General features: G+C 43.4%; 1 long non-coding RNA gene across 1 annotated transcript; it reads right to left on the bottom strand.

The window, feature by feature from the left end:
* Positions 1-2,370: 2,370 nt before the first annotated feature.
* Positions 2,371-21,436, bottom strand: LOC126095162 (uncharacterized). Its single transcript, XR_007521915.1, has 3 exons — positions 21,316-21,436; positions 12,020-12,124; positions 2,371-2,866 (listed from the first exon to the last, which is right to left on the bottom strand). It is a non-coding gene; the product is annotated as an uncharacterized LOC126095162 (long non-coding RNA).
* Between the last annotated feature and the right edge of the window lie 858 nt (positions 21,437-22,294).

Raw genomic sequence — 22,294 nt, forward strand, 5'->3', positions numbered from 1 at the left:
AATAACAAAGCTAGAATGAAAGCGGTGAAGAGTTGTTGAAGACACAATAAGGATTTTTCCAGCCATCTGTATTTGGGGCAATACGATGTGTATAAATAAAGGAATGTGACTGACAGCGTAGTGTTTGATTCGGCAACTCTGATTATGGACTAGGAGAGGAGGCAGGTGAACAAGTGACATGCCATCAGTGCACGTAAGATAGCGCTAGTGTCTCGTTGGGTGTTTCTATCAATCCTTTTTTAGTGAAGAAAGTTTTTCTTGTCCGTTCTGGCAATAAGTGACACGAATTACTAGCAGCGTTGTGCCATTAGATTTTGCTTCAGATATGGACACAGTGCAAAGGAAACTGTTGCAAAACTTAGGCAGGCCGACAGAGACAGTGTTCTGTCAAGGGCCGATGAGTTTCGGAGGTTTAAGGTATTTGCAGAAGGACGACGATCAACTGAAGATTTACCTCGCAGTTGAAGACCTTCTGTTTTAAGAAATGACTCAAATGTCGACTGAGTCCGGCATCTTGTGTGTGCAGATCATCGATTGACAGCCAGATTGATTGAGGCATAAGAGATAATGACCAATGGATTGGGGATGAGAAAAATCTGCTCAAAACTGGTTCCGAGAAACCTCGCACAGGACCAACATGACATCGGGAGAAAAAGGCGCGCTGACATTTTAGAATCGATTGAATATAATCCATTTTTTCTGGGACATGTCATTACTGGTGACGAGATTGAAGATACACCTCAAGGGACGCCGCTTCGGTCTCTTGGACCACGTTCAAATGACTGTAATCGACCAGCTGAAGGTTATTCCAGTATCCGACTTCCAGCACTGTTATGAGAAATGGAAGAATCGTCTCCAACAATGTATGGCTTCGCAAGGCAAGTACCCTGAAAGGTCAGTTGCAACATTATTGGAACAAAACAGTTGAAAAAAAAACAGTCTCATTTCTTTAGTTACACATCTAACAGGCTGCAAAACGCGAAATAATTATGATATCTTCGAATCAGTATTACTGTAAATCGTCAAAGGAAGGAAACCAAGAGAATCAGATTAATGTAATCCAAGAAACTTTGTTGAACAAATGTTGGTTATCCTGTCATCAGGTGGTATGGAACTGAGGAACACGAAACAGGCAGCTTCTGATTGTATTTCTATAGAAATATGTATTTACTATGGCCAAACGAGGTATTAAATATGGGGGCATTAGTAACTGTGACTGTGAAAATAATGCATATGATAAGCCATCAAGTAATAGTCAAATTAGGAACGAATTCTCAAAATTAACCATCTCTCGGAGTTTTATTCCATTTATTTGAGCCTGAAACCTCAATTTTTCTCACTTGACATTTTTGGTGTCGAGTTAAATAGAATAGATTACTGACGACATTGGATGTACTACATGTCCAGAGATGAAAAGATTAGTGCAGCAACCGCTGGAGGACCACCTAGTAGAAGTCTAAAAGCTGATATGTCTAGCAATACTTTTTAAAACAGATTTATGAGTTTGTGCTCGAAGATGCGTGCCTTGAAATAAGAAACGTTGAATGATCTTTCTTTCATCGACAGTAATTCCAAAAATTCACCTGTTCTTATATTTTTTGTCACAGAAAATAGTTACACTGCACATGACGAGCGTCATAGACTTTGCTGTGTGTACACGCAAACAAATAGTCCTATACATACGCTAGGCTTTCATATTGACCCAGAGTTAAGTTAAAAATGGTTTCCATCTTCTGTTTCCCATCAATGTTTTCGTGGGGATTCCCTTTGTTACAAAGGAAATGCTGAAGCTGATAGTGCCCTCTAAAATATTCCCAATTGCGACTTACTCTGCTCCACTACCAGCTGGCCTTATACATATTTGGATGAAAAGTCCGACTCCAACAGTCTACTCTACCTTCACAGCTAGTGATTAAAAGTATAAGAAAATTATAAAAAATAAATAAGAAACAAAACCATGGAGTTATGTGTAATGACAGGCCGTCACCTACTTTGAATGACTGACATATGCAGCAGTTATTATCCTTAATAAGCACAGGTTCCCTATCACTACGCCACACGCTTACTTCCTTTTACAAACAATATTGCTAATACCAATTACACTCTCTGCAATTCCAAAATGCATTTTGCACTGTAATTAACTAAACTGTTAAAGTAATTGCGCTTTTCATTAATCAAGGGACGAGTTCTGCATTCTACACTAGGAAGTTCTGAGACACTCGCTCTAGAAATCAGAAGACAAAAATTCTGTGTATTTTTAAATTTCTCATCAAGTACTGTTCTGATTGTCTCTTAACCACCCAGTATAGCGAAAGTGAGACATCTGTGAAACGCCTTTTCAGTAGGCACCGTGGTTGTGACGAGTTGGACGAGTGATGACTAGATCTTCAACGCTTCTTGAAGTGTTTATATACCGACGAACTAAGACAAAACATGGTGATGTGTTCGGCACGGTGACTAGCGAAGAGAAAATGTCGCGTCCCTAAAAGATACACTAACAGCCTAATCGTAAACTGCAGTTTCGAAGAAGACAGTGTGCGCTCATCTTCTCCGCTATTTCTGACGTTCTAAGTTTTCTCTTCTACTGCATACGCTAAGCACGCTTGGCTTTATGATGAAACGTCCTCTCTTTTCACGTATTCCCACGCACGGTCCTCTTCATCTGACCTGCTGCCGCTACCGTCACTGATGCTACAGCTAAATGTTCCCTTAGGTGACTTCGGGTACGCTGTTTAGCGTTCAACCCTGGCGAGTGGTAGAGAAGCGCCTTCAGGAACCGTCAGAGGAGTTGGTGGTGGTAGCAGCCGCGCAGCAATCCATCCAAATCACAGTCGAGACCTTGCAGGTAGTTCCCTGTCGTGCACACCTGCCAACACAACACAATCACATTTTTAGCTTCAAATGAAAAAAATAGACATTGACGGAAAAGAAATGGCAACACCAAAAGGAGTCGTGACGCGTAAAGGAAAGTTGGTAGGCGTGTTACTACATCTGAAAGACGAAGTCTAATTCAGATTTCGCCAGCAGCGCCGTTATGAGGTTGAATATCAGGTTTGCGTTAAATACACGCTCTAACGGTCGTGAGTGTTAATTAACTTTGAGATTGAAAGTCGTGAGTTGATGTTAGTCAAGAATGCCTTTAAGCGGCAAAAACGTCATTATCAACACCTCACTAAGTTTGAACGAGGTCTTAAAATAGGGCTACGAGGAGCTGGATGTTCGTTCTGCGATATTGTACAAAAACTTGGCTGGAATGTAGCCACCATACATGATTGCTGGCAGCGGTGGTCACGAGATAGTACGGTTGTAAGAAAAGCGGGCTTCCAACGGACTCGTCGCACTACCGAGAAAGACCATAGTATTCGGTATATGGCTCTGGCGCATCGTACTGGCGCAATCTGAGCAGCAGTTGGCACCACAGTGGTTGGTTGGTTGGTTTAAAGATTAAAGGGACCAAACTGCAAAGGTCATCGGTCCCTTGTTTCATAAAAACACAGAGCACAGTGAAACCATCCACCAGTCAGGCGAAGCACTAAAATAAAAATTCCGGGGGAAGAAAAGCCCCACGGTCAATGGTAAGACAACACGGAAAACGGAGCACAGCAACAAAAACAACATAGAGAACAAAGGCAGAAGGAATCAAAACTGCACAGCAGAGGACTGTGGCTGGCTGATCACGAAAATAATAGGATGAGCCAGCCACTCTGCAACACGTTAAAACCTCCAGCCTAAAAGATTAGGGTGGAGTCGAATTTCAACACAAAACAAAGTAAAAGATACAGCACAAAAGAGGGTGACGCAATAAAATTAGAGGGACCTATAAAAGCCACTTGCTCGAGTAAAACTTAAAACACGATCTGCCTTAGAGACATCGTCACCTAAAAGAGATGACAAATCACCCAGGAGATTAAAAGTTCGCCTGAGGGCGGTTAAAAGAGGACATTCCAACAATATATGGGCCACCGTCACGGTTTCACCACAGCGACAATGAGGGGGGTCCTCTCGACGCAGCAGATGACCATGCGTCAGCCAAGAGTGACCAATGCGGAGCCTACAGAGAATAACAGAAGCCCTGCGAGAGGCCCGCATGGAGGAACCCCACACGGTCGTGGGCACCACAGTGACACATCGAACTGTTACAGATCGGTTAGGTCAAGGACAGCTCCGTGGCAGACGCCCTGTAGCGTGCATTCCACTGGGCTCAAACCAGCGCAATTTGTAGCGTCAGTGGTGTCAAGCGAGAGCCCACTTTAGGGCAGCTTGGGGATCTGCTGGTTCTGCCTCGGTGCCAGTGATGGCCGTGTCTTGTATAGAAGAGCAGCTCTGGGCCTGCTACCAGCCTGTCTGGGTTCTAGACACACATTGTACCTGGGCTATAGTCTGGGGTGCGATTTAGTATGGTAACAGGTGCACTATCGTGGTTATCTCACACAACATGATTGCAAATTTTACGTCTGAGCCGTGGTCGGCTCGTGCTAATGCCACTATTCCTTTTAAGCATTTTGTCACCATCGAGTGGCGTCTTATTCCTCCCTCAGTTACTATAAGAATTCACCCTGATTCTGCCAACGACCTTGTCAAAGAGGGCGGAGTAGTGGACAGAGGTTCAGGGCACTCTCTTACCCATTTCATGGAAAACTGCCCCTGAAGGCGGAAGAATCAGCAATGACCAACGGCATGAGGATGCACAAGGGGTTGGGTCTCATCGGACTAGGGAAGGAAGTCGGCCGTGCCCTTTGAAAGGAACCATCCCGGCATTTGCCTGGAGCGATTTAGGGAAATCACGGAAAACCTAAATCAGGATGGCCGGACGCGGGATTGAACCGTCGTCCTCCCGAATGCGAGTCCAGTGTCTAACCACTGTGCCACCTCGCTCGGTGGATGCACAAGGCAATGGAAACCGCTGCATTAAAGAGACATAATGTGTAGCCACAGGACATGTGGCGTCTAATTGAAAAAGAAGTGTCGTGAACATCTCTTCACTGGCAAAACGTTCCGGGGAACGCCAAAAGGGAGATCACCATGAGAAAAAGATTGAATACCCAACGAAAGGATAACATTAGAGGAGTCGGGGGGAGGAATGTCAGAAGCTTGAACGTGATGAGGCAGCCAGAAAATCTAAACTGGGAAATGCGAAGGCTCAGTCTAGATATAGTGGGGTCAGTGAAGTGAAACAAAAAGAAGACAAGGATTTCTGGTCAAATGAGTATAGGGTAAGATCAACAGCAGCAGAAAATGGTATAATGGGAGTAGGATTCGTATGAATAGGTAGGTGAGGCAGAGAGTGTCTTATTGTGAACAGTTCAATGATAGGTTTGTTCTCATCAGAAACGACAGCAAACCAACAGCGACAGCCATAGATGAGGTGTGCACGCTCGGGTGGCAAGCTGAAGATGAAGAGATAGATAAAATGTATTACGATATTGAAAGGGTAACTCCATGCGTAAAGGGAAATGAAAATCTAATAGTCATGGGGGACTGGGATGAAGTTGTAGGGAAAGTAACAGAAGAAAGGGTTACGGGAGAATATGGGCTTTGGACAAGGAATGAGAGAGAAGAAAGGCTAAATGAGTTCTGTAATAAATTTCAGCTTGTAAAAGTGAATACTCTGTTCAAGAATCACGAGAGAAGGAAATATACCTGGAAAAGGAGGTACGGGAAGATTTCACTTTTAGACTACATCACGCTGAGACAGAGTTTCCGAAAGTGAAATTGAATACTCAGTGAACTGTGGATGAAGCCCGACCAACAGGCATTACATGCATTGATCAAAAATGATAGTGCATTGAGAATGGCTAGTTTCTAGCTGAAATCTAGATCTGCCAATAAAATTTAAAAAGGACGACTGATAGCTGAAATGTATTATTTACAAGTTTATAAATTATATACAAAAACCTTCCTCATGAATCGTTGTATCTATTAATGAAAAGCGGATTAAAATCCCTATAGCAGTTCCTGAGATTAGCCTGCACATATAGATAGACGCGAGGAAGTGACTTCAATTTATATATGCAGGACGAAGAAAAAATGTCGCACTTGGCTGTAGGCATGCGATCCCTCATCCCAATTGAAGAAGAAAGTACATCTAGCATAACCTAGTCCAGCCATTAGGTTCAACAGAAATGCGATTTAAAAAAAGAGGCTATGGCAACGCTGTAACTGCGTTCAATGTTGCCGACAACAGGCAGCATGAACTCTGCGCTGTGCCGGGGCTGCTTCATTAGCTCACTGAGATGAGTGGGGAACAACATGCAGACTCGCCAATGTTCGAGTCGCGTTCGCTAAAACTTTATTTTCAGTCAAAGCACATAATTGTATCCAATTTGTATCTCCACAATGCAGTACCTTCTGTATTTCTTTCTGCTACTGTTACCTTTATTTTAACGTTAAGACATAACGTAAACTTCATATAGACATAATCGAGCACTTTGTTTCGTTCGTGACACAAATAAAGCCAACAGAAAATAATAGTGGATACAGTAATATCGTTTTATCCAATGAGGTACAAAAAATACAGTACGAGGCTACACTAGATTGCACGTTATGCTACGCACAATAATTCCATTTGGTACGTTTGACGTCCAAACAGCTGGTACGTACACGTACGAGCCATGTATGCTTTAGAGAAAACGTTCAAAGCGACCACCTTGCATTTGCCAAAACTTCGGCATTTGCTGGATTGTTCGTCGTGGGACTCTACGCAACTCGTCTGCACCCACCGAAGCCGAAGCTTTGTGTCCCGGCAAATAAAAATCTAGTGGATTAAGGTCCGGAAAACGTGGCTGCAAGAAGATGGCACCACTACGACCAATCCATTCCCTTGAAACATTTTATTTAAATAGTTACGCACGTTCATTCCAAAGTTGGCGGTGTAACCTCTAGCTGAAACCATAGCTGTTGTCGAACACCAAGTGGAACGTTTTCTAACGCGCCCGACAAAGTATTGTGGAGAAGCTTACGATACGTGGGCCCAAAAGCACTGCTCCCACAATTCCGCCCCACAGGTTTATGAAATTCAATGAAATGAATATCCCTAGCTGCATATAGGCGTTGATATAACTCAACGGAGACAGTTGAAAATGTGTGCCCCGACCGGGACTCGAACCCGGGATCTTCTGGTTGGCTCTGAGCACTATGGGACTTAACATCTATGGTCATCAGTCCCCTAGAACTTAGAACTACTTAAACCTAACTAACCTAAGAACATCACACAACACCCGGGATCTCCTGCTTACACGGCAAACACACTATCCATCTGAGCCACCGAGGAGAGAGACGGTAGTCCGACTGTAGGGATTTATCTCTGGCACGCCTCCCGTGATACCCACATTCGCAACTTATTGTCCCACACTATATTCATAGTGATCCTGCCCATTATACTCATTACTCGCGGCTTTACTGCCGATTCCCGTAAGAGTAGTCCGGACACTGCTTGTGCATCCGCACAGAAGAAGATGGTCAAATGGCCGGTGAGCCATATATATATATATATATATATATATATATATATATATATATATATATATATATATATATATATATATTAAGCACATGTCCGAAAGAACAGATACCATCTTCATATATATAACCACAGGTTTATGCCAAGGCGTGCCTTACAGCCGAGTTCACTGGTGCCCTGTGGATAGTGTTCCAACCAAGAAGGGCTGCTGTGCAAGTTGAAAATATCTCCACGAGTGAAACTGAATTCTGCAATCCATATCAGGTAATTTGTAAAATGTTCGTTATCTTCCACTTGGTGCAAAAGCTATTCGCAAAACTATTTTCGTCGAATACGGTCTTTTGCTCGCTGGCGTTGAGTCAATGTGTAATGCTACGGACGCAGTTCTTCATCGTGTAACACTTCGACAATCAGTCTTTGAGACATCTGGCACTGCCTTGCAATATCACTGGTACTTCGCCGAGGTAATGGAAATGACCGTTTGGCGTCATTGGCCGGGAGGCCCCTTGCGGGGCAGGTGCGGCCGCCTTGGTGCACCTGTTATTACATTCAACGTCACGTTTTCTTGACTTCCGCAAGGCGCTCGATACAGTTACCCACAGTCGTTTAATGAACAAAGTAAGCGCATATGGACTATCAGACCAATTGTGTGATTGGATTGAGGAGTTCCTAGATAACAGAACGCAGCATGTCATTCTCAATGGAGAGAAGTCTTCCGAAGAAAGTGTGATTTCAGGTGTTCCACATGGGAGTGTCATGGGACCGTTGCTGTTCACAATATACATAAATGACCTGGTGGATGACATCGGAAGTTCACTGAGGCTTTTTGCAGATGATGCTGTGGTGTATCGAGAGGTTGTAACAATGGAAAATTGTACTGAAATGCAGGAGGATCTGCAGCGAATTGCCGGCCGCGGTGGTCTAGCGGTTCTAGGCGCTCAGTCCGGAACCGCGCGACTGCTACGGTCGCAGGTTCGAATCCTGCCTCGGGCATGGATGTGTGTGTTGTCCTTAAGTTCGTTAGGTTTATGTAGTTCTAAGTTCTAGGGGACTGATGACCACAGATGTTAAGTCCCATAGTGCTCAGAGCCATTTGAACCATTTTTTTGCAGCGAATTGACGCATGGTGCAGGGAATGGCAATTGAATCTCAATGTAGACAAGTGTAATGTGCTACGAATACATAGAAAGATAGATCCCTTATCATTTAGCTACAAAATAGCAGGTCAGCAACTGGAAGCAGTTAATTCCATAAATTATCTGGGAGTACGCATTAGGAGTGATTTAAAATGGAATGATCATATAAAGTTGATCGTCGGTAAAGCAGATGCCAGACTGAGATTCATTGGAAGAATCCTAAGGAAATGCAATCCGAAAACAAAGGAAGTAGGTTACAGTACACTCGTTCGCCCGCTGCTTGAATACTGCTCAGCGGTGTGGGATCCGTACCAGATAGGGTTGATAGAAGAGATAGAGAAGATCCAACGGAGAGCAGCGCGCTTCGTTACAGGATCATTTAGTAATCGCGAAAGCGTTACGGAGATGATATATAAGCTCCAGTGGAAGACTCTACAGGAGAGACGCTCAGTAGCTCGGTACGGGCTTTTGTTAAAGTTTCGAGAACATACCTTCACCGAAGAGTCCAGCAGTATACTGCTCCCTCCTATGTATATCTCGCGAAGAGACCATGAGGATAAAATCAGAGAGATTAGAGCCCACACAGAAGCATACAGACAATCCTTCTTTCCACGAACAATACGAGACTGGAATAGAAGGGAGAACCGATAGAGGTACTCAGGGTACCCTACGCCACACACCGTCAGGTGGCTTGCGGAGTATGGATGTAGGTGTAGACGTTGGGCGACCTGCGCTGTATGGGGTTGAAATGATGAAGACAACACAACACCCAGTCCTTCAGCGGAGAAAATCTCCGACCCAGCCCGGAATCCAACCCGGGCCCGTAAGACGGCAATCCGTCACGCTGATCACTCAGCTATCGGGGCGGACTTCGCCGAGGTGATTGATGAGCTTTCAAGAATCGCGTCCTGTGCTTGTGGAGTACGTCCTTGTACGACTAATGTCCATTACTTGTTGACGAAGATAACCGGTTTGACGAAGGAGTTGTTCCAGCCGACAAAAACATTCTTATCCGGATGGCGCCTTTGCGGGTACCGTGCGGCATATGCACGAGCAGCGGTAGCAGCTTCGTTATTGGATGCATCCAGCACCAAAAGCATACCGTGGTATCCATCGTTTGTACATCCATCGGGAAGCCACTAACATGAACTTGACAGGACCAACTATGATTGTGCACTGCACAGTTGGTAGATATATGCATGCAGTATAACGGATCCCACTGTAAAGTGATAGGCCATTGTTACATGACAAGATGATGTCCGGCTTATACGAGAACTAGGGAATGGATCTCAGCAAAATTGAAAAAGAACATGACGAGGAACAGCTCCCTGGTGGATGTGAGTTTGATGTCCCAGCAGTCCTCTTAGTAAGCTACGACGGCTGGTACGGTAGTGCAGAATGACACACATTCCTCTGTGCATTCCCAAGCGCTGCACGATGTGACAGTGTTGCCGCTCCTCGTTTTCAGACATGTGTTTTAAGAATCCACCCGATATGATTATGATAAATAAACTTTTGTCTTGAATGACTGGATAAGGAATCGCATGCCGACCTCAAAGTGGCATTTTTTCTTGACCCTATATACATTTAACAACGGTAGGAACTGATTAAACGATTTCTGAATGTTGCACAGTTCCACTGTTAGAAATTTCTGGATGATGGTATAATGAAAAATGAAATATAGCTACACAAGGAGTGAAGTTCTTTACCGATACATGGGAAAAGGCTTTGCAGAAATGGTCTACTTTATAATGTTTATGACTAAGATAATGGAACGTAAGATACACACGACAATACAATCCTTTATAAGTACAGAGTGATACATGATAATGGTTATGACTATATTAGGAGCTAAGATGTGTGTGAGGAAACAATTACACTCGCGATGATTACATACGAATGTGTTACCTGAAAATCGAAATATTGTTTCGAAACTTTTAAAGAAATTGCTTGACTTGCTTTCAGAATGCTCGTTTAGTACATCTGGGCCAATGTCCCAGTAATAATAGAGAGCTGAAAATGCCACTTACCTTTCGGCGGGACGAGGCCACCTTCTCCAAGACATCGTCTAATTATTATTATTATTATTTTATTAGTGCTGTTATTACGATTTCAATTCCTTTGCTCACGTGTTTCAGAGGTGGTGTCGCTGCAACGCAAAGTATGCAGTCTTTACCGAAGCTCTATGTTTAAAACAAAGCATTGCTAATAAGATGAAGCGCATGCAATAAATTTTTAAGCTGGAGATAGTTACAAGAATGACCTGTCCGTACAGCTTAACGCTCAGAACCAGATGGGGATCGAACCCATACTGTGGATTGATTTTTATCGGCCTGGTATATCGGTCAGCCTGAATGTGGTTTTCAGGGAGTTTGCCACACTTATTTAGGCTAAGGCTGGGCTGGTCACCAATCTCAAAATCAGGAAATAAGATACACAAATCGTTAAATTACGATAGAATGCGGAACAGAGTTTATCCGAGTCACAGATAGTTGCCGCGTATCACTTCGTTCTCTCAGGTTAACTGCCGACTGTGGCTACAGCAAGGGCATCCGGCCACAAAGAAAAATAGTTCACTGTACTACAAAAGCAGCAGACCTTGTACGCTGGGTAAATGCTAGTAAAGAGAGAGAGAGAGATAATCACGAGATTGTGAGATAGCTTATTAATAGCTTACGTGATGGTCCTATTTTCACTATTATTTCTGTTATTTCATCACTCTTGCGAATGCTTTCCGGAAATGTCGTGGTGGTGATACAAAACGTACGGAAGGCACTATTTTTAAAAGGAACAATCAGTCACAATTTTAACTTGAAGACGACTGTGAGTTTTATATTCGTTGTTAATGACGTAACTTACGAACAGCTCTTTCGCACATGATGTAGGATAAGTTATGAACATTTAGACGTGGGTACGAAAGATATTCATAAGGAAAAGACAAAAAATGGTTCAAATGGCTCTGAGCACTATGAGACTTAACTTCTGAGGTCATCAGTCCCCTAGAACTTAGAACTACTTAAACCTAACTAACCTAAGGACATCACACACATCCATGCCCGAGGCAGGATTCGAACCTGCGACCGTAGCGGTCGTGCGGTTCCAGACTGTAGCGCCTAGAACCGCTCGGCCACTTCGGCCGGCGGGAAAAGACACAGGTAATCTATTTATAGTAAACAATTAGTATGAAAAATATGGTCTGCATAATTTTTACGATGTAATGGTCACAGTAGACAAATTTCCATTTTTTTGCACATGCAAGGAAAAACTGTTCCCTGAGGAGCGGTGTGAAAATAACCAAAAATCAGACGTGTATGGCTTTATCCTGCGACAAGTGACTACTCGATAACTAATCATTCCGCACTAAACAGTGCCATAAAACTACCCTTGTCCTTTTTACGTGGGTAGTAAAGTACTTATCACTAACCTTGTCAGTGTCGCTGGTCTCCTGCCGAGGAACGGTATACTGGCATTGCTGCGGAGACGGCAACTGGTGGCCCGACGTCGAATTCTCTTTATCGCTCGTCTGCAACTAAGCACAGAGGTACACGCTAAATAATACGCTCAGGAACATACATTCGATTAGATTCTGTTTCTTTTCCTCATAAAGCACTGTTAATTTGTCTTTGGAAATTGAGGAAGCTCTAAAGCTTCTTATTTAACAAATCTTATGATAAGAGATTGGTTCGTCTAGTGGTTCATATAAAGTTCAATTCATTTTCCTCTTCTACCGCCTGTGATCTGAAAGATCTTAAGGATAATACCAAATTCTATGAAGCAAATATAAAGTTCATCACAAATTATTAAATTATTTAATTACATAAAGATGAGAACAATGTTCTCTGACCGCAGCACTTTTTTGCATCAAGCACATTTCATACAAATATACCCAAAATTATAAAATGAGTATGTTACACTATAAGATTAAAAAATTATTTCAGAAATAAATTTTGCACTAATGAGTTACATTTTTGCAATTTTAGTTATATTTAACCTTCCTTCGATTAATTCCAAATAAATAACCTCTGTTATCACTAACCGGATGATCAGCCAGTAAACTTCCATATCTCATATTGACATTTGACATTAAACGACCATATAAGACTATAAGTATTCCGCTGTTCGGTGTTCTCCCCCACCGCACGGTGTGCGGTCAGTTACTCTAGACTTCACTTCCATAACGTGGTTATGGTGACGTCATACTTACATTTATATGAGATAATATAAGACTGGGTTATTGTAATTAAGCAGTATGCGTACGAAGAAAGGTGGAAAAAACACGAGAGAGTTTTGTCGACATCGAGGTCAGTAGCGTAGGCGCTCAAACTCGGACTTGACAAGAATGGATCAGGAAACCAGATTCAGCGTTTTTGAAGAAATCATGCAGTAATTCGCCCCACGTTGACTCAGGAAATACACCGAAAACGCGAGCTAGAGTAATCAAACGGGTATTTGTACAACGTCTCTCACGAATACGAGTCCATTGCCATAATCAAGGCACGCCTATCTCGGTTCCTACGTTCGAGTCCGGTTTCAAGAACACGATGATTTCTGTATGTGCAAGAATGGCATAAATCGGTGTCAATAATAGCACTTCCCAAGATATCCACGTAATTACCAAGAACGGAGCCTGCTATTTTTATTAAAGTGTCTATAAATTGCATCAGAGATATTATAGCACTGATATACCCAGTTAGGAATTGGTTTCTCGGTGATGAGACTACCATCTGTTTCATTTTCTCTCGGCTCACATAATTATCTGATGCAGCTTGAACTGTTCGTAATCCGTGTAGTTTCCAGTAACTCGGATGAAAACACCGATAAATAATAAGATTCATAATCACGGCTTCAAAACAGAACAACGGCTAACGGTGTGTTAACCATAATGTCTGGCGCATGTTGTCCAATGCACCTTAACCAGTGGACAAAACTGTGTAAGGATACGTACGTTAGCAACAGCTGATCATTATTGTGTGACCTACCCTCTCCCCAGAGTTTGTCGGCGGGGTGCTAAAACAACGTGTGTTCATTGTAATACAGCAGGCTTGATCGGTGACGTCGAATCTAAATATCTTGGTTTGCTCAGGGAGTCGGATCTCTTTGAGTGGGTAGCGCCTACCGTGCAGATATTCTGCTCTCCCGCAATGTTAGCCGGGTTGCCTAGCTCGCGGCACTCCAGCAAGTTTAACGAAATATCTACCTTGACTACTATGATACAACATGAACGTAAAATATTGATTTCTTTAAACTAAAAATGCTGGAAATTTCAGAACAGACGCACGTAGTATCGAAGAAAGCACGAGTTTTACGCCGTCATTCGGTCGAAGTCAGGTCATCAGTTCCCGAGGGATGCAACCCTCAATTTCCAAAGACGTTTGTAAGGGGCGGTCATAAATGCAGAACTCCGATGCGGATATATAATCACCGGCGTGTAGGTTCAAATGGCTCTGAGCACTTTGGGACTTATCTGAGGTCATCAGTCCCCTTGACTTAGAAATACTTAAACCTAACTAACCTAAGGACATCACACACATCCATGCCCGAGGCAGGATTAGAACCTGCGACCGTAGCAGCCGCGTGGTTCTGAACTGAAGCGCCTATAACCACTCGGTCACAGCGGCCGGCACCGACATGTAGGCAAGGGGTTGATGTGAAATTCGCATCTTTCCGACGTACGTACAATAAATGCGGAAACATGAACTAGGCGACCGTTTTTACCAAACGCATCCGAGCAGGACCAACTCGATGTTATTCTTTTCTTGGGTGCCGAAGGACAAAATCGGTAGACGTCCGTCCGAGAATGAAGAATTTGTATGGGGCAGCACGTCTGTCGAAAAGCACCGTTGTGGAATGTTGCGCCAAGTTCTGTGCTCTTCAAAATTCGACACAAAACGCCGGTCGATGTGGGAGGCCGCCCTCATCCATCAGTTCAACTCAAGTGGGAGATACTGAAGCATCCATCCTACAGTCCTGACCTATCTGCATGCGTGTATGAAGCCTTCGTTGCTTTAAAAAGGCCTAGAAGTGTCGACGATTCCCATCCAATGAGGATGTGCAACAGACGGTTCTGGACTTCTTTACGCAGCAGAACACGGTGTTTTATCAAGCGGGTATCTTCAACCTAGTGTGTCGGTACTATGATTGGCTCAATGCCCACGGCGACTTTGCATGATTGGCATATCGATTCTGGATTGTATGGGCTTCGAACGAAAACTTTTGGATTGCCCCTTACAGGAATTTTGGTGTAATTCATCTTCATGGATGTAACCTTACGGGCGTACACCTTTATTACATTAATACAATAGGACCTTTCTTAGCCATCATATACAACCGCTCACCTGACGAAAGGTCTGTTCCTAAAGACTGGAAAGTAGCACAGGTCACACCAATATTCAAGAAAGGAAATAGGAGTAATCCATTGAATTCCAGACCTATATCATTGACCTCAATTTGCAGTTGGATTTTGGAACATGTATTGTACTCTAACATTATGAATCACCTTGAAGAAAATGACTTATTGAAACATAACCAACACGAATTCAGAAAATATAGTTTTTGTGCAACACAGCTAGCTCTTTATTCCCATGAAGTAATGAGTGCTGTCGACAAGGGATCTCAGATCGATTCCGTATTCCTAGATTTCCAGAAGGCTTTTGATACTGTTCGTCACAAGCGACTATTAATCAAATTGCGTTCATATGGAGTATCGTCTGAGTTGTGTGACTGGATTCGTATTTTCCTCTCAGAGAGGTCACAGTTCGTAGTGACAGACGGTAAATCATCGAGTAGAACAGAAGTGCTATCTGGCGCTCCGCAAGGTAGTGTCATAGGCCCTCGTCTGTTCCTGATTTATATAAATGATCTAGGTGATAATGTGAGCAGCCCCCTTAGATTGTTTTCAGATGACGCTGTAATTTACCGTCTAGTAAAATCATCAAACGATCAATTCCAATTACAAAACGATCTAGAGAGAATTTCTGTATGGCGCGAAAAGTGGCAATTACCACTAAACAAAGAAAAGTGCGAGGTCATCCATATGGGTACTAAAAGAAACCAGATAAATTTTGGGTGTACGATAAATCGCATAAATGTAAGGGCTGTCAATTCGACTAAATACCTAGGAATTGCAATTACGAGCAACTTAAATTTGAAAGACCACATAGACAATATGGTGGGGAAGGCGAAACAAAGACTGCGCGTTGTCGGCAGAACACATAGAAGATGCGACAAACCCACTAACGAGACAGCCTACATTACACTTGTCCGTCCTCTGCTGGAATATTGCTGCGCGGTATGGGATCCTTACCAGGTAGGATTGACGAAGGACATCGAAAAAATGCAAAGAAGGGCAGCTCGTTTCGTGTTATCGTGCAATAGGGGTGAGAGTGTCACTGATACGATACGCGAGTTGGGGTGGCAGTCACTGAAACAAAGGTGGTTTTCTTTGCGAGGAGATCTATTTACGAAATTTCAATCACCAACTTTCTCTTCCGAATGCGAAAATATTTTTTTGACACCAACCTACGTAGGGAGAAATGTTCATCATAATAAAATAAGAGAAATCAGAGCTCGAACGGAAAGATTTAGGTTTTCCTTTTTCCCATGCGCCATTCGAGAGTGGAATGGCAGAGAAGTAGTATGAAAATCGTTCGATGAACCCTGTGCCAGGCATTTAAGCGTGAATTGCAGAGTAACCATGTACATGTAGATGTAGAAATATACTGTTACTGGATAGTCCAGTCACCCATTTTTATTGATGACTTTTAATTCACACGATCGAGTTGGAAATTATACAATTTCAGCTTCAGACGTGTTTGCTGCTGAATTATTGAACTAAATCAAGTGATATAGAACACAACGATGTCGAAAAGCAGTTGTTCTAATATAGGGATAAAATAGTCCAGTACTCACACAAGAACTGGTATATTTTATGATTACAGTAGTACTGATTTGCGCGACTGCTACGGTCGCAGGTTCGAATCCTGCCTCGGGCATGGATGTGTGTGATATCCTTAGGTTAGTTAGGTTTAAGTAGTTCTAAGTTCTAGGGGACTCATGACCACAGATGTTAAGTCCCATAGTGCTCAGAGCCAGTACTGATTTTTGATGATACTACGATTTGAATCACTTTATGTACTTCAGGTTTCAGCTGATGTGGAGCGCCAGAAGCGCATCCGAAGATGAAACTCTACAGTTTCGGTGTCAATCATGTGAGCTAATGCTGTAATAATACGTGATGAGTTGATGGAAGTGCACAGGAACGATGCATTTACAATGGTTAGTTTGCGCAGTATCTTCCATTATGGCCAAACAACTCTGAATGTTGGAGAACAAAGTGATAGACCATCCCTCTGTGAAGACACGAGGGCCGCATTAAGGAGTGGAGGCCATGGTGGTCAAAGACTGGCGCATCAGAATAATGGTGATAGGGAAAGAAATTCAAAACAACTCAGGGATCATTTTTCAACATCTTGCATTCATTTTTAACATTGACAAATGTCGCCACCCATTGGTTCCGCAGCTGCTTACACACATTCAGATAGCCAACCGAACAGAGGCTACAGTAGAAATGTTGCGGCTGTGTCAGGCCAATCCAGATGACTGCTTCAGCCGCATAACTACCATGCACGAGCGCTGAACATAGGCGCAAACAAGAAAATTAACATTGGAAACATGTGAATTCACCAATGTCGAAAAGGTAACGACCCGACCGTCATCGGAAGAGGTCATCCTGGTCATTGCCATGGCGTGGTAACATAATTTCCATCCACAGGTCATGACGGGCCCATCGATAACGACCGACCGTAGTCTCATCCTTTGATAATGACGTCATTGCATGCAGCATGGAGGGTTACGGGGTCATCATACCGCTCTTCCGGCCGTGACATGGAGTAGCTACAACTCAATCAAGAAGCTTCTCAGTTAGTCTGACGACGCTGAGTATAAGCCATTCAAGTTTTCCCTCCAAGAAAAGCTCTCTGACAGTATCGGGAATCGAAACCAGGTCCTCCGTATGGCACTCAGCCGCTCTGACGACTCGGCTACAGGCGAGGACGCTATGGCCTGAGGCTAAGAAATTATTCGCACAACGGTCAAACCATCGGCGGCACATGCTACCGAAATCTCATAACGAGGTTCCAGGAGAAGGTCAAGAGGAAGAGATCTACGACAAAGGTCCCGTTCATTTTCGCAGGGGTCCCGGCGGAGGTTCGAGTCCCTCCTCGGGCATGGGTGTGTGTGTTTGTCCTTGGGATAATTTAGGTTACGTAGTGTGTAAGCTTAGGGACTGATGACCTTAACAGTTAAGACCCATAAGATTTCACACACATTTGAACATTTTGATTTTCGCAGGACACAGATACGCATGTTTCTTTATCCTATCAAATGCTGGCTCGCTTTCCACCTAAACATTCTGCTAACGTGGTATGCAATTATTTCTTCTTCATTATGAGGAAGCCATTGCGTGGCAAACATTTTCATAAAGAAGACGTGATTTTCGAGATGGAGCGCTTCCTGAACAACCAGGATCTCCGCCAAGTCATTCATCATTGGGCAAAATGTGACGCAGAAAAGGATGAATATGTAGAGAAGGAGTAAAACCATACATCGCCACAATATTTTATCAATAGAAAAAGGGCCATTTCAATATTAACGAAATACAATAATCGAGTTCACTGTAAAAATCAGTTTAAAGAATTGGAGATTGTACATGTACGGGGTGCTCAAAAAGTCTCTCCGCAGTGCCGTATGATTGTTAGCCGCGCGTGCCATATGCCGCAGTGAATACTCCGAAATGAAGCTCAGTGAAATACAAGCTATTAATTTATTAAATGTTCATTTTTGCTTACAAATTTTCACATTAAATGTTGAAAGTGTACCCCCTGTTAATGAGTACACAATTCAGTTCGTCTAATCATGTTTCAAGACACAAGCTGTAACATTTCTTCTGTAACAGAAGCAGTGAAAGTTGATATTGCAGTTTTCAATTCATCGATGGATTCTGGACGGTTTTTATAGACCGTTGCTTTCGCTGCACCCCAGAAGAAAAAGTCAGGTGGTGTAAGGTCAGGCGATATTGGAGACCAAAGTCCCTGTGAAATTATGCGATCACCAAAATCATCAGCAAGCAGTGACATTGAAACGCGAGCTGTAAGCACGGTTGCACCATCTTGTCGAAAATAACCGTTCAGTATTTCACTTAACACAAGTTCTCCTATGAATGGGTACAGAATATCACTGCAGTATAGTTGGGCATTTATTGTTTCGTTGTTTCGTCACGCGCAGTTTCCAAGTTCCAGCTCATAATTTTCAAAGAAATAAAAGAACTCAGTAAAATATTACTCGTGAATAAAACAGTTTGGTTGGGGAAATATTACTTTAATGACGCGTTTCGCCGTTGTAGAGTGTCGTGACGTTATTATGGACTGAAAGCCGTTCGTAGAACTGTTTTTCTGTGGAATAATAATATTCACAGATCGAGCTAACTGGGGCATGTGCCTCCGATACGGTCATGACGGCAGGTACAGTGGTTAAGCGATACGTCAGCACTTGCAGACTTGCACATATCATGTTTCACTGATCATAGTACAATGAAAACTAGCTATTACAGTAGAATATGTCAAGCGTGTGTACACCTGAGCTAGGTAGCTGAGTACCTGCAATTAACCTGTCTATGTGCTAGACACTGAATCTACACCTGGAGTTATCGTCTGGGGTGCAGGAGCACTATCGCGGTTATCACCTGTTGCAGTCGTTGTTCTTTTATACTTTCCATATGTGACTCAGTTCTTTCCGCAGGTTTTTAGCGTCTAATACGGCTTCTGCCCGATGCACTTAGTTCCCCAGAACAGAACGTTTCTGCGGCGGTAGCTGGTAGCGTGCAGATATCGATACCTGGGTGGGTTTCCAGTGTGGTTGAGACAGCCATTTGATTTACTACGGACGAGGACGTGAAGGAATGGAAAGGCACCATCTGTCTCTATCCCCTTCGTGAACTTGATGTTGCTGTGGATATTGTTCATGTTGTCCAAGAATACTGCTCGTTAGTCTGGGATCCGTACCAGATAGGATTAATATAGGAAACAGAGGCGATCGAAATAACAGCAGCAAGTTTCACTACAGGTTCACCTGGTAAGCGCGAAAGCGTCTCTGAGATGCTCAGCCGAATCCAGTAGCAGACGCTGTAAGGGAAGCGTTCTGCATGACCGGTTTCTTCTACTGTTCAAACACTGAGAGGGTACGCTCCTAGAAGGCTCAACCAATATATCGCTTCAGTCTACATATATCTCTCGAAGAGACCATTAAGATCAAATTAGACAGATTCCAACCCGCGCGGAGGCTTACCAGCAATCGTTTTTCACGCGAGCCATACGCCACCGGAACAGGAAAATTGGGAAGTGAGAGTGTTACAAAAAATACCCACCGCCGCACATCGTCAGGTGGCTTGTGGAGTATACCCGTAGTAGCAGAAAGGAGAACGACTGCACTACGAGAGGATCGTGGGAGTATTCGACTGGATCTTCGACCGGATCTGATGAACAGACGGATGACAACAGCTGAAATTCGGGCAGAGAATGAGGGCGGAGTATCACCACGAACCGCCTGGAACAAACTACGGGAAGCTGGGTTGAGATTGGAAGCAGCCATGCGTAGAATATACCAGAAATGAATTGGGGAATGTTTCAATTAGGGTCTAAAAATACAACCGGTTGAAAATTGGTGCGCTGGCGAATAGATAACATCAAATCACACCGTAAGGAACAAGTAAAAACTTCACCTTCTTAAGCATAAGAGTAGAGTCAATGTAACAATCAACAAAAAAAATAAAAATAAAAAAACATTGTAAATAATAAAAAACATGTTGCATACCTAAGCGAGGAAGATAGTTTAGACAAGAAGAGAATAGAAGCTTTCGAAATGTGGTGCTACAGAAGAATGCTAAAGATTTGATTGGTAGATCAGATAAATAATGAGGAGGTATTGAACAGAAATGGGGAGAATAGGAGTTTGTGGCACAACTTGATTAGAAGAAGGGGTCAGTTGGTAGGGTATATTCTGAGGCATCACAGGATCACCAATTTAGTATTTTGGGGCAGCGTAGAGGGTAAAAATCGTAGAGGGAGACCAAGAGATGAATACACTAAACGGATTCAGAAGGATGTAGCTTGCAGTAGGTGCTGGGAGACGAAGAAGCTTGTGCAGGATAGAGTAGCATGGAGAGCTGCATCAAACCAGTCTCTGGACTGAAGACCACAACAACAACAAACCTAAAAATTAGACTGTTCCAAAGTGAGATACAAAGAGTTGCGGGAACACCCCTTACTCACAGTAAGGGGATTTACAAACCCAAACAAATCAATGCGTTACAGAAAAAGCAAAGAAAAGGACATGCATACTAAGAATCACACAGACAAAATTACAGTGAAGAAAAGTGTAGCTTGTCGGAAACATAATGGTCAAACAAATAAAAGTTTGAATTAATACAGAGGTATACAAATGTTGGTGAACAAAAATAACACCTACAAGCCAAAGAAAACAACGAAGTCCACAACGGATCAACAGAGAGGCATACTGTCATTGGCTCTTTCTATGCTCGATCCGCGAGAGTAAAGAAAGTGAAACTTAATACATGGCCCAGTTAAATATATATCCTATGCCAGTAATTCGCGGCAAACAGATATAGGTGCAGATGCAGCGAAAAGGATCGAGTAGCAAGAGACCTACTTCACAGCAGTCGGGGATGCGTGTCCACGGCGACGTAGACACGTCGTCGACGTCAGGACGCTGAGGGTGCAGGCGCTCGCCGGCGGCGTGGAGCTGCAGCTGCAGCTGCAACTGCCGGATGTAGTCGATGGCGCGTCGCAGCGTCTTCACCTTGCTGACGCGGCGCCCGCTGCAAAAACAGCCACCACTGAGTGTCGCCCACAGTCCGTGCAGTATTATTATTTATTTATTTGCTGCGCTATCTTTATGACCCGCCGCATAGATATGACGCATCATACATTCCACTAGTTACACAATTAATAAAAAAAAAAAAATGGTTCAAATGGCTCTGAGCACTATGCGACTTAACTTCTGAGGTCATCAGTCACCTAGAACTTAGAACTAATTGAACCTAACTAACCTAAGGACATCACACACAAGATTCCCGAGGCAGGATTCGAACTTGCGACCGTAGCGGTCGCTCAGCTACAGACTGTAGCGCCTAGAACCGCACGGCCACTCCGACCGGCACACAATTAACAATTATAACCCCAGTACAAAATGAAATACAATGGTCGTAGTCAATCCAATTACTGTGAACAATGTTGTTTAATAATACAATAAAAATCAAAGTTCTGTCAGTCTTTTCTGCTGCCTATTACTACTTAATCTAAAAGATACAGTGGTCAAATTAAATGTTGCATACGACGAATCCTTTACTGGAGTTTTGATCCATAAATACGTTTATTTGTAGTATTATTGTAGTGTAAACAATCCATACTTGTGCTATGTCCGCGGACCTAACCGAATCACGCTCGCCCTGCCGCCACGCAGCCCGGCCGCACGTGCGCGGTGGTCGGCCTTAGCTTCACGTCGCGGCCACCAGAGGTTCATGGCGTTATCTCCGGCTGAAGACGTCGCGCCATTCAATAGTTCCTGCCCGCAGCTCCCTCTATGGCCACAAGATATAACGTGAGCTCAGACCTGACGCCACCCCTCT

This window comes from Schistocerca cancellata, chromosome 8 (genome assembly GCF_023864275.1).
Source record: "Schistocerca cancellata isolate TAMUIC-IGC-003103 chromosome 8, iqSchCanc2.1, whole genome shotgun sequence".
NCBI classification, from domain to species: Eukaryota; Metazoa; Arthropoda; class Insecta; order Orthoptera; family Acrididae; genus Schistocerca; species Schistocerca cancellata.